The sequence below is a fragment of the Nothoprocta perdicaria genome, unplaced genomic scaffold, assembly GCF_003342845.1.
Source record: "Nothoprocta perdicaria isolate Ctin4 unplaced genomic scaffold, notPer1 scaffold_276, whole genome shotgun sequence".
Classification (NCBI taxonomy): Eukaryota; Metazoa; Chordata; class Aves; order Tinamiformes; family Tinamidae; genus Nothoprocta; species Nothoprocta perdicaria.
The window spans coordinates 300,390-312,937 of record NW_020455506.1 but is presented as its reverse complement, the minus strand read 5'-3'; positions in this window follow the sequence as shown (position 1 = coordinate 312,937).

Here is a 12,548-nt window from a genome sequence, read left to right as displayed (position 1 = left end):
GTTATGCCATAGTCTGCCAGCTGTTCTCCTGCTAGAAACAGCCGTGTCCCTTCTTCTTTCAGAACAGAGCTCTTCCTATTCTCTACTGTTGTTGCTTTTGCTAGCCAATAGGATATTAGTTAATCCTTATTTATAAAACTTCTAAAATGTCTTGCCACATAAAACAAAAGCAGAAAGCAAAAGCTGGAACAATGTATGTTAAAGAGGATATTTACATGGTCCTTAGGTGCACCCCGTTAACTCGAGCCAGGTGACAGGATCGCTCACGCTGGCCGTCCCTTTCACACTAGGTGAACCTCAAGTGAAACGTGGCCCCTAGTGTTTTCAGCTGTTGCTTCTGCTTTCCAGGCATTGACTCTTTATGCTGTGCAGTAGGCTGCTGTGTCTGGCCAACTTCGGCTTTTGTGCTTCCCTCAGTGACATCACATTTGTGAGTTTCAGGGGCTGCTTGTTTTCTCTTCCGCGCTGATGCGATCTGCCTTACATGTCGCTCAGCTTGTTGCCTCAATTAACTTTTCAGTGGAGCTCCTGGCAGCCAGCACTGTGTTCTGCTGCTGCTTCCTGTCCCCCTGCTGCTTTTTATCGCTTTACTTGTATTTTGGTGATCACAAACTGGCTGCTTGCACTCCTGTTTGGAGCACTGGTGATTCCCTGCTGATTTTATTACTTACACCCCACAGATCTTTTGTTAAACTTGTATTTTGTTCTCTACCCAATTTTGATATTAAGTTTCTGGCTACATGTTTCTGCACACTCGATCCAAGGTACCTTTACCAGTAACTTTCAGTCTGTCTAAAAGACATGTATTTCTCTTATGATTTCAAGCATAAAGAGTATTTGTAGGAGACCAAAAAAGATAACTTAATTAAAAGAAAAAAAAATCTTTAGTTCTTTAGGAGTGTGTTTTATCTTGTGCTTGTTTTTGTCTTTTGTCACCAATTACCTATGAATTAAATGAATTCAACTAGTAAGTAGCACTGCTTCACTTCTCTCTTTCCCTTTCTTGGCTTGTCAAGCCTCTATACTTGCTTGAAGACTTCATTTGATCTCTTGAAACATTAATACCCTGTTTTTTTCCTATGAATAGGATTTTCCAAAACTTTGCAGATTTTGCTGATTTTAGCAATATTTAATCATTAAAATCATTATGTTAGAAAACTTATTGGAGAAAGACTCTAAAATCATTATTCATGGTCTTATGGGAAGCATCAATCAAAGTCAGATTGAAATCATGCAAAAATAATAATAAAAAAGAAATTATACATGGAGAATATTTTACAGTTATCTTCTCAGTTTCAGTCAGTCTTCATGATGCTGTAGTTCATATTCACATTAAATAGGATGATACAGCTGCTTTTTGCCTTGGGCAAAGAAGTGTTCTGAACAAACAAGCAAAAAGGAGTCTGGAAAATGTGGCACTTGAACTATTTGAGGCTTCTTTATTTGTATTTTTAATAAGATTTGCTTTCCAGACAATATTCCTGGGTTTTTGTTTTGAGGGACCTTATTCGTGTATTCATTTTCAAAACTTGGAATCCATTGCATGATATCTATTTTTGATAAAAGTTTAACAGTTTGCCATTAGAGTGTTCCAGGAATCAATCTATGTTGCTTAACATCATCTTTCAAATATGTCTGCTTGAATTATCAGATGACAAAAATATCAAAAATAGTGTTTTTATACAGAAGCTAAGCTTGAAACACAGGAAGTTCCATCTCCTCCATGTGAGGAGGAACTTCTTTGCTGTGAGAGTCACAGAGCCCTGGAACAGGCTGCCCAAGGAGGTTGTGGAGTCTCCTTCCCTGGAGGTCTTTAAAACCCACTTAGATGCCACCCTGTGTCACATGTACCTGCTGGAGGAGAAGGGGGTTGGACTAGCCGATCACTAGAGGTCCCTTCCAACCTCAACCAGCCTGTGATTCTGTGAAGCTTCTAGCAAGCTTTCTGAAGTATTTCTGTTACTAGTACTATGGTGTAGTAGATAAGAAATTAATTTAACCAGTTGCAAACTTGAGAACATACTGTCTGGTAAGCAAGTTATACTAGCAGTGTGATCAAGAACAAGGTAGTGCTTAGGCTTGTGCTGCCTTAAACATTGAAATGTCTTGCAGATTCTGTGGACACAGAAAGTTCTTGTCACTCATTCCCTGCCTTAGTCTGTTGTTGTCTGTCATGGCTTTTTCCATGTGCATGATCTGTATATGGGAGGACATGGAGAACATTTCTGTTACTGTATGTGGCTGCCATCACCCAAGACTGCACCAGAGAGGAAGTGTGACTGTCTGCATGTATTAGACAATGCCAAAAACCTCTGTTATCCAGGTGGCCATGCATTTAGAAATCAGCTAATACTAGCTTAAATCTTTATTCACTTTAATTGAGTTCTCTCAATGATTTCTCAATTAGAATCCTGAGGTACATATATTGTGCACTTAAATGTTGGGCCGATTGTTGTTTAACTTATAAAAGCAGAAGGAAGGAAAGGCTGGCGTGTTGCTGCAGCACTGGGAAAAGGTACATACTGACACTTTGAGCTGATCCGGGTGAGGTTCAGAAGTCAGAATGTGCAAGGGCCCATCACCAGTTTCGTTCTCTGGTAGGTGAGGCAGAGAACTAACATGCTTTCATCATTCCAGTGCAATAGCTCCTCTCTCCCTACTACAGTCAAGTGTTGGAAAGAAAAACAAAGTTTAGAATGCATAAAGACAACAAAAACACACATAGTGGTTAACAACAAACTTCTCGTCCTGCATGGGACACTGCCAGAGGGAAACTGTGGGTTCACATGGACCTATCGTCCTCTTAATATTCATTGTAACCGAGAACAATCACAAACATCTATCACACACATCTTAGGTGTGTGATAGTATAATAATAAATGAGTGCTGGATATATTTCTTACCAAAACATGCAGTATCTTCACTGAACATACGAAATCTCACAGGAAGTAGTTTGAAGAGTATTAATCCCAGGACTACATCTCAAGATTCTTAAAAGACTTCCTCTGATCATATAATATCTGTGTAACGTGTTAGAAGTACATAATGTTACTGTATTTTTATTGCTGAGAGAGTAGGGACTTGCTACAGTGCTGTGTTTTGTAGAGTGTATGCATGTACAAGTCTAGATTGTCTAATTAGATTTAAATAAACAAGTGATGGCTTTAGAGTTTTGTCTTGTGGCTTAGTCTTGTGTCAATACCAATTGTAAGAGTCTTTGCAATGTTACTATGCTACTGTAAGCTTCTGTCAGAACAGTAGTAAGTCCTTTGCTGAGTGTAATTTGATGTAATAAAAAGAGTAAAGATGACTCCTGAATCGGTCAGGAGTGGGAACACTTAGCCAGTTGGCCCTTTCCCACTTGCAGTGACTACAGTTTGAAAATTGAACTGAAAATAGATGGAAGTCATATTAAATACAAATTGGGAAGTGGATTCTTTAGAGATTTCAGTTTCCTACCCAGTCAGGATGTTCAGCAAATGTGACCAAGTTTGCCTGGCAGTGGGTCTGATTTGCTTTCCTATCTGAAATAGCATCCGGGGAGTGAGGAAAGATCAGACTTGGAATAAACAGTTGAATTCTGGGTTCTCAAGTAGGGGTGAACTATGGATTTTCAAGTGTGTCAGACAGTCTTAGGAAACAGTGATATCAATCATACTGCCTCATTTTCTCACTCGGGAAAGTTAAAATAATATCTTGGTAGATCATGTAGGGGTGAATGCCTGTGTGGATTTAAAACAAGCTTTTAAAAGTTGCTTTACAAAAAAAAAAAAAAGAATATATGATTTATTTTGTACTTAGAGTTTATAATGGATTTAGGAGTTCATGTCAAAAGGAAACTAGCCTACAAAATTATTTTGTGTGAAGTCATTATACGTGTGACAGAAACAGTTGCCCCTGCCCTTCAATATTATGAACGTTAACAAATGTCAAATATTTGTTATTGAAGCCATAAGTCTTTTTATAGAATCAAATGGGCTATTATTTTTCTACTTGGCAAGCAAAATACTTTAACATCACCAAAAAGATAAATTTATCATATTTTGTTGTTTTATTTTGTTGTTTTATTTTGTAGAGGTTTTGGAAATATTGTTGATTTATATATGAAAGCTAAGATGCTGTTCCGTGTGGCTGTTTGTTCTAAGGACAGCTAATCCAGTTATATTTGCATTATGTTTGAATAAGTTGCTCTGTCAAATAGGAACTGCTTGTAGCCCCATGATGTGAAACCTAGAACTCCCATAACAATTCTAAGTTTAAAGTGTCATTGCCACTGTTTCTTGGTTAAACTTAGGTAATGAAAATAGAGAAACAGGGAAATTACTCAGCACTAGTAGAAACTTACATTATCTTGTCCTCACAGGATGCAGTAAGCACCAGTTCTTCCGTACTGCAGACCTGGCAGCAGCCTCAGCAAGAGGATGGATGTCTCAGGTAGTCCAGCAGCAGCTAATGCAGCTATTTTGCATCCAACCCTGATCTGACAGATTGTCTATGATGTTGGACTCAGCTAAACAGATTTACTGTCAGCTTAGATTTCTCTTAGTGCATTTCTGTGTTTAACTTATGTGGAGATACTTGCACATCAGTATTGATTCCTGCTCAAAAACTAGTGTCAATGGGTTTAAGACAGTATATTTGATAATCTCCGCATTATCAGCTACTACTACTACTGCTATTTGTTTGCTGTACTTTTTATTTAAGTACATCTGAAAGAGGTAGGCCCTACGCTGGGGGATGGATATGCATGACACTGAAGTGTCTCACAAAATGAAGTTTTGTTCAGAACTCTGTTTGATGAAATTGTTTCCTGCCCACATCCCATCTCTACCTGGAAAATATATTAATTTTCTGCCTGTAACTGAAATCCATTCTCTATTATATGAAAATATTTCATATCAGCGTTTGCTGCTGCTGTACCTCTCTGAAATTCTCCCAACATCCTTATCTCTAATGGGGGCTAAAGGAGAATGCAGAAGCAGAGAGTGTTTAAAGAAACAGAAGCCTCATTTATTGGGAGCCTCTGAAGAAGCTCTGCAGTTACGAGTGCTTGCTTAGTTAGAGGAGCATTTTAGGGTTTACTTTTTTTTTTTTTTTTTTTTTTTTTTTAGAAGACGGCATATCAACTAGTGACTGGAGTGCAGACCAGACCTTTTCCCCTCTTAGAATTATGGATAAGAAGATATTAAAAATAGCCTTAATGTAAACATCAGTCTGGACATTGCCATTCTTTCTGAGAGATAACGCAGCTGCAACATTAAATATTTATGTTCTGCTTTCTGTATCAATAATGACGTATTTGGAGTGAATCTGCTGAAGCAAGTGAAATAAATATCAGTCTACACCGTTGTTGAAGCAGAAGTCGGAAGGCTTACTTTTTTAGCTAATTAAATTACAATTCAGATTAAGGAAGTAGGTGTGGAAAGAGAAAGCTACTGATTTTCTTAATATCATGTAAATATGTTAAAAGATACGCGATCATGGAATCACCGAATGGTTGAAGTTGGAAGGGACCTGTAGAGATGATTGTAGTTATGCCATTGGTGTAGCCTCCCAGGCTAATGGATAGAGTTACTCTGGCAGGGTTTGTGTTACATTTTATGTCTTTACTGTGGCAAACAGGACAAACTGTATGTTTTTTTTAAAAGTAGCTATTTAAGTGTGCACTTCAGGATATTAGTATCTGTACTCAAACATGCTGGTGGCACAGAGCAAATTTCATTCATCATGAGTAGAAAACAAAGTGTAATAAAATTCTACCACAGAACATCACACAGGCTACAGATTGATTCAGGACATTTTTATGGCATGAACTGAAGTGAGCTGGCAACAGGAAAGACTTTCAAATACTGATTTTGGGAGGGATTCAATAAATATGAAGATCCATTGCACTAACTGTACATTTATTCTGCATTGTAGATTTTAAAGGAAATTAAAGAGTTAGATTGAGTAAGTGTCATAAGGCAATTTTGAATAAGAAATTCAGAACGGCAGTCATCATTTATTTTGTTATGCTTAATTCTAGCAAAGACTGAAGAAGAGTAGCGATCACTTAGATGAACTAAAATACATATATTTAAGGGTCAGAAAAGACATACTAAGGGGTAAATTTAAAATAATTAAAATTGCAAAAATAAATTCCATCTTAAGTGAAAATAAGGAAGGTTCCAGTTTGGACCAAGAAATCAAAATCTTTACACGTTGCTATTCTTATACATGCTCCACTGCTGTCAAGATTGATAAGTTAGAGACCTGTTTCTGTACTTAAGTCATATCCTAGCAAATATACTGTATACTGAGTATGCTCCAGAACTGCAATTGTTTTATTTATAGTCACAAAATTTAAAAACTGAAATTGTTAATCCTGGCATTCCCTTACGGCTTTATGCTCAACAGCAGCAGGTAGGAAGTGCAGCTGATGTGGCTGGCAGAGAAGCAGGTGCTGGAGGTTGCACTTCTCTCAGGGAGAATGAACCCAAGTTTCTTTGAACTGACTAAAAATAAATCTCTTCCCCCATCCCATGTAGAATGAAAGGAAGTAGAAACCTGGAAAACCAAGCCGTGGTATTCAAGCTGTTACTTTGTTACAGAGAGAGCAGATGTTCCCATAACCTTCAGGAAAGATCAAACCGAGGCACTTAAGAATTCTCCTCTCTAGAATTCTCTCGTCTCTAGAAGAAAACATGCAGAAAAATCTTTGGTTCCCCCCAAAGTCCTTGGACTTCTGTTCCTTCCAGTATCATATTTGCCTGCACACTCTGAGATGAAACTCAGCTCTTAGTCAAGTAGGAAACTAGTCTAGCCCCAAATTTAGTGGTGCTTTTCTTTTTTCTTGCTTTATTTATTTATTTATTTATTTATTTATGCAGTCTATTCTTATGGCATATGGTTTCCCAGTCTCATTACTGTGGGAAAAGACTCTAGCCAGTGAAGATGGTACAAATGTCTCTTCAGAACCAAGCTGAGCTGAAGATGCACGCAGCCTACAGGAGCCAAGTTCTTTGTATTTAAAGAGTCACAGCCACTTGAAAGCATCTGTTTTGCAAAGATAGAAGTATCTCTGGCTGAGATAATGTAGCTGGCAAAGAGGATGTGAGGAGATAAGAGGTATCAAACTATGTTCTTTTGGAGTTTCACTCAGGTGCTGCTTTGATGAACACAGTCAAAAAATCTTCTGAGTTTTAACTGAGCAAAGTTGGGAAGCTGCATTTCAGGTAGAACATAAATAACTTTTCATGATCAAACATCCTGTGAAACTGCATCACTGTAGGTATATAACTGAGCAGTTTTCTGTGTCAGTAGTAATACTCAGCTCACATCATCGTAATAGAATGTCTTTTCCTTCCCTAGTTAGTATCTAGAAATGAAATAATTTCAGAAAAAAATCAATATTTTGTTTCACAGACTTAGGTAAAACATAAGCTTTAGATATATTTTTTTTCATTTGAATCAATCTGTCCAAAGATGCTTCTCATTCTTGCATTTTGTGGATGCACATCCTCTTGAAGAGTGGGAAATGCCCAGGGCAGGTCTAGCAGAGCTCAGTAACTAATGCAAGCAAGGCCTCTACTGCTAGCAACAGGAGAAACAATTAGTGAGTGTTTAAGAGAATACGCAAAGGATTCATCATAGGTAGCTTATGTAGCTGATAACAGCGTGTTTGCATTTATAAATTGTAAATTCCATCTAATAATCCTTGTAGATAGATAATGAGTAATTGAGAAGGTGATATGTTGGTGTGTCTATTTTGTGTCTCTGAGAATGGAATCACAAATTCAGGTAGCAGAGCAGAATGAGCAGGCGTGACAGCGATCCCTTGACCTGCCCCAGGTTGATTCCCTGACTGCTTATTCCTCAGAAACCATTTTTGCTGCCCTTTGAGTTTGATACCCAAATCCATTGTTTACTGTTCAGGTCTGAGAGTCTGTAGTATTCGTCAGAGGAAAAAGGCCGCGTTTATGTGGTCAGTACACAGGTTTTTGTCAAGAGTTGGCTTAGTTTTACAAGCTTAGTTTACAAGCATAGTGATCCAGATTGTATTCTGCCAGCAGGAAATGAATGAATGAGATTTCCCTGGCATAGGGATTTCTCATCCTGAAGTGAGAAATCTTTTCGAAGTGTTAGACTCGGTGTGCCTGAAAAGAAAGGTATTCATGTCTTAGTATTTTTGTGCCATGGTATGTGAGCTGCTTTGCCGTTAGCTCGTAGCAAGCGCTGTGCTTGGATGGGAATCATCAGAGCTGGGGCTTTGGAATAGCTCGAGTTGTTTCGCTGTAGTTAACTGTAGTAAGAGGCATGGGAGTCAGTGGCTGGCTTTGAACAGAAGATGATGGACTAGATGATCTCTAGAGGTCCCTTCCAACCTTTATCATTCTGTGATTCTGTGATGACCTGTACGTTTGGCTTAGGACTCGTTTTCTAGAGTGGTTCTAGAATGGCTAGTGTGCAATAGTAAGCTCAAGGCCTGGAGGAGTTGTGAAGCCTGAACAACAAGAAGTGTTAAGGCAGTAGTGCATTAAGAGCTGTATTTCTGAGGGAGCAGCTGTTTGTTTTACTTGATGGTCTTCGTCTCTTTTATTAAGTTCATATAGTTCTCTCTTTCTAGTTCTATAGTTCTCTCCTTAAGTTCCACAGCAGATAAGCTGGTTTTCCAGCCTTCTCATGAGGTCTTGTAGCTGGGTGATTCCCAGGCCTGCAATCAAGTCATTGTAAAAATGAAGGCCTGGTTATTCCTAGGAGAGAGGAGAGGGGGAGCTCTGCATCAGGCTGTGATAAGGAGCAGTGTTGAGGTTCCTGCTAGATAGCGATGGCCCGGTTTATTTCCAGGAATTTTGTTATGAGAAAGTCCCTAGTCCTCACAGGAAAGCTTTCCTTTTTCTGACTCCAGAGGGTGTGAATTATCCTTCTGCTCTTTGTGTGTGAAGACACAGTTTGAAAAAATGAGAGTCTCCAAACCAACAATTCAGTAGTTGGGCCAGTCTCTTGGAAAGTTTTGGAGGTGAAAGATAACCAAACCATATTTGATACATCCCATGAAACCACCCCTATCTTATTGTAGTGTGAAAATGTCATAGATTGAAATGTGTCACTTGTTACAAGTTAAATGAGGATCTCTTCCTAGCAGTTGTGGAAAATTTAGGAATGTGGAGTGTAGTAACGGCAGAGACTGGCAACTGATGATCAAAAGATTGTAGTAAATGGAATCTTACCTGGTCTTTATTATTTTACAGTTAATACTACATTAATTAATTTATAATTTTATGAAGTTAATGTATTCCTCATTATTAATTTAATATATCCCTTAAACCTTCTGGCAGCTTTATTAACCAACAATGTTGTAACAATAAGTCATCTTATTATTTATCACAAATTACTATGTTTATCATTAGATAACCTTAAAATCATTGCAAGTCATATAGATACCTCACAGCAACCTTCTAAATTTTATTGCAAATCCGTTTCACATGTAGGTCTTTCCTGTGGTTCAGAATACAGATCAAGTGTATATTTTATTGCAAACTTTGGAGAAAAGTTAATGAATGAGAATGAGACTCCACTGTAATACCTGCTGTTTGCAGTAATAAGTTACAAACTTTTAAGAACAAAAAAAGAAGATAAAACATCTGCTCTGTTCCTGAATTGAAATAATAGTTACTTTGAATGAAAACTTTACAGCTTCTTTGAATGTGTTGGAATAAGACTTATTTTATAGAGTTTTATGTGTGTCATACATAGGGTCTATACATAAGAGTCATGCAGAATAGGAAAGAGTAAAAAACTAAATGAACTGCTGTTGATCACAGAAAAAAAAATATGTATCCATTGAGAGGAGAAAGAGCTGGCTAGTCCAAGGCCTAGTGCTGCCTTTGCAGCACTCTCTGCTTGCTTTGGGAGAAGGAGTCTCTGTTTGCTGCCCACCTCTTGGGGCAGGAGGAGATGGTACTTCCTGCCGGGTCATCCCCTCCAAGCTGCTGTCCCAGGGCTGTCCCTGTGCATGTCGCAGGCTCACCCGAAGCAGGAGCATGCTTGACAGACAGGCTTACTGAGCAAGGAAGGCTGGCACCTGAGGAGCTGAAATGCAATCTGGGTTTGTGAGTGCTGGAGGAAGGAGACTAGGTATGATGGGGGGGAAATAGGTTATGTGTGGGAATAGGTTATGTGTCCCTGAGGACTTCCCACAGACCCCGCTAGCAATTTCTGGTTCTAATTCTACTCTCACTAAAGCATCCCCAGCTTGAGCAAGCCCTGCCCTGCCCTTTCTCCACTTCCCCTTCTTCCTCTCTCCTCCACCACTGGCATCCTCAGGCCGTGTGTCCTGCTTAAGCCACCATCTGTGCAGGTTTCTCCAGATCTGTCCTCACTTTCAGCTCTCTGGCTCTTCTTCCCTTGCTGCTCTCTGCCTTGCTTCTCCCACTGTATGGAATTTTGACTGCATGTAGAAGCTTTGAGGCACCCGACCTGGCTCTCTGTAAGTGCAGTGGCACAGATGGAAACTGCTGCAAGGGCTGATCTTGCTCCCCCAATGAGCTCCCTGGTGCACAGTTCTGTGCTGCTTCGTGTACTGGCAGCTTGTGTCCATGGGGCCATGTGGTCAATGATCTGATCAGGCTGAAAATTAACCTTATACAAATAATAATTATTTTTGGCTGAATCACCTTCCCTATCAACAGAGCTCTCAGACACAAGAGCGCAAGTGCACTGGGAGCAGGTGGAAAAGCACAGTAAAGGGAAGAAAGAAACAGTTTTAAACTTAGATACTACATTTGCAATTAAAAGCAATGAACTTAGTTTCAATTCAGACCTGGCAGCTTATTTTACACTTTATTTTAAGCGATGAAAATTGGAAGGCTAACAATTAAGTGTAGTAAATTGAAGAACCTGTTATTCCCACAGGGTTTCTTGCATAACTATTGGGTAAATACATTAAATGTTCCTGTCAGCTGTAAAAGAGCACATATGGAAGTATAAAAATATTTTTAACTTACAGGAGTACGATAATTAAATATCTGTTAATAGTTGGAGCTTGTAAAGAGGCAAATTCTGCCACTACTGCAAGAGAAAATTGTGAAGTTATTCTCAATTATTTGCTTTTATTATGCATTAAGAAATAGAACCAGGTTCAGAAAAAGCTGCTGTGTTCACTATTGTAGCTGGAGAGACATCTTATCCATGGAGGATCAAACCGAAATGCATGTGAGATTTATGTGTTAATGATGTATGTACCAGCATACTCTTAGCTATGTCATGGAATGATTGGTAGAATTGTGAAAGAATTAATATCAACATGAAAAGACTACTCTAAACCCAGCAATCTAAGTAGTACATAACTGGCATTGTTCTGCTACTGGAAGTTAAAGATGATGCAGGAAAAGAGCTTTCTGACAGTCTTGACTACTTTTTTTTTTTTTTTTCCATGGAATGATGATATTTCGTTCATTCTTATGGAAAAGAATATCTGACAGTATTTAGCTAGATGTGATTATGGAGCTCAAAGTAATTTAGACAATTGTACTGTATATGTAATTTTATTGTTTATACAAGTCACATTTTATTATTTATACAAATCACAAGATCTAGGCTCAAAATTAAGCCTGGAAACATATTGTTCTACATATTTTTTCTACATAGTTTGCTTTAAAAAACATATTTTGTGTTACCAAAATGTATTAGAGATCTTAAAATACTTTATTTTCAGAATAGTTCTTTTCTAAAATTACATTTAAAAGTTTTTGAGCAAGAATACTGGGTTTCTCTGTTTGTGCTGAGCCCAGATGCTTGTTGTGGTTGGAACAGTTTTTTCCAAAAGATGATGACGATACATGTTAGAGCTTCCAAAATGATACAAAAAATAGAAATATGAATATTTATAGGATGAAAAAAAACGAAAATTGTGTTCAGGTGTCCTTTGTTGAGCGATGTTATACTTGCGAGCAGAATTAAAATTTCATGACTGTATATGAGCTATTATAATATCTTAGATAATGAAATTTCAAATGCATTAAATGTATTAGGATGCTTGTTACCATCCTCATATACATTCTACTATATAAAAACATGAGATTGCTTTATCAGATGCATTAGTTTTGGATTGAAATATGAATGATTAGTTTTTATCAGGATGTCAAAGTTTATTATCAAGAGACTGATATCTTGCTTAAATCCATCATATCGCTTATTAACAGTCTCATGATGTCATATCTCACATTCCTAATTTCTCTTGGTTGATTATTTTACATTGTAAGTAACTCAATAAATTATCTTCTGTTGACATATGATAAAGTATTTTTACCTGTTTGCTTTCTTTGACCACAAAAATTGTGTTTTGTGCAGTGCTAATACAATTAGAAGTCTATGGGGTTGATCTACGACACTATGTACTTCATAAAACTGGATACAAATTTTACAGGGCTCATTCTCAGATGTGCCTGAGCATTTAAACAAAATTTATTACAATTCTCTTTTCTTGTTTGAGGAAGAACTGAGATACACATGGTTCCATTGAATAGAATTTGGATGATTAATGTGTGCTGGGTATTTTGTCATTTTAT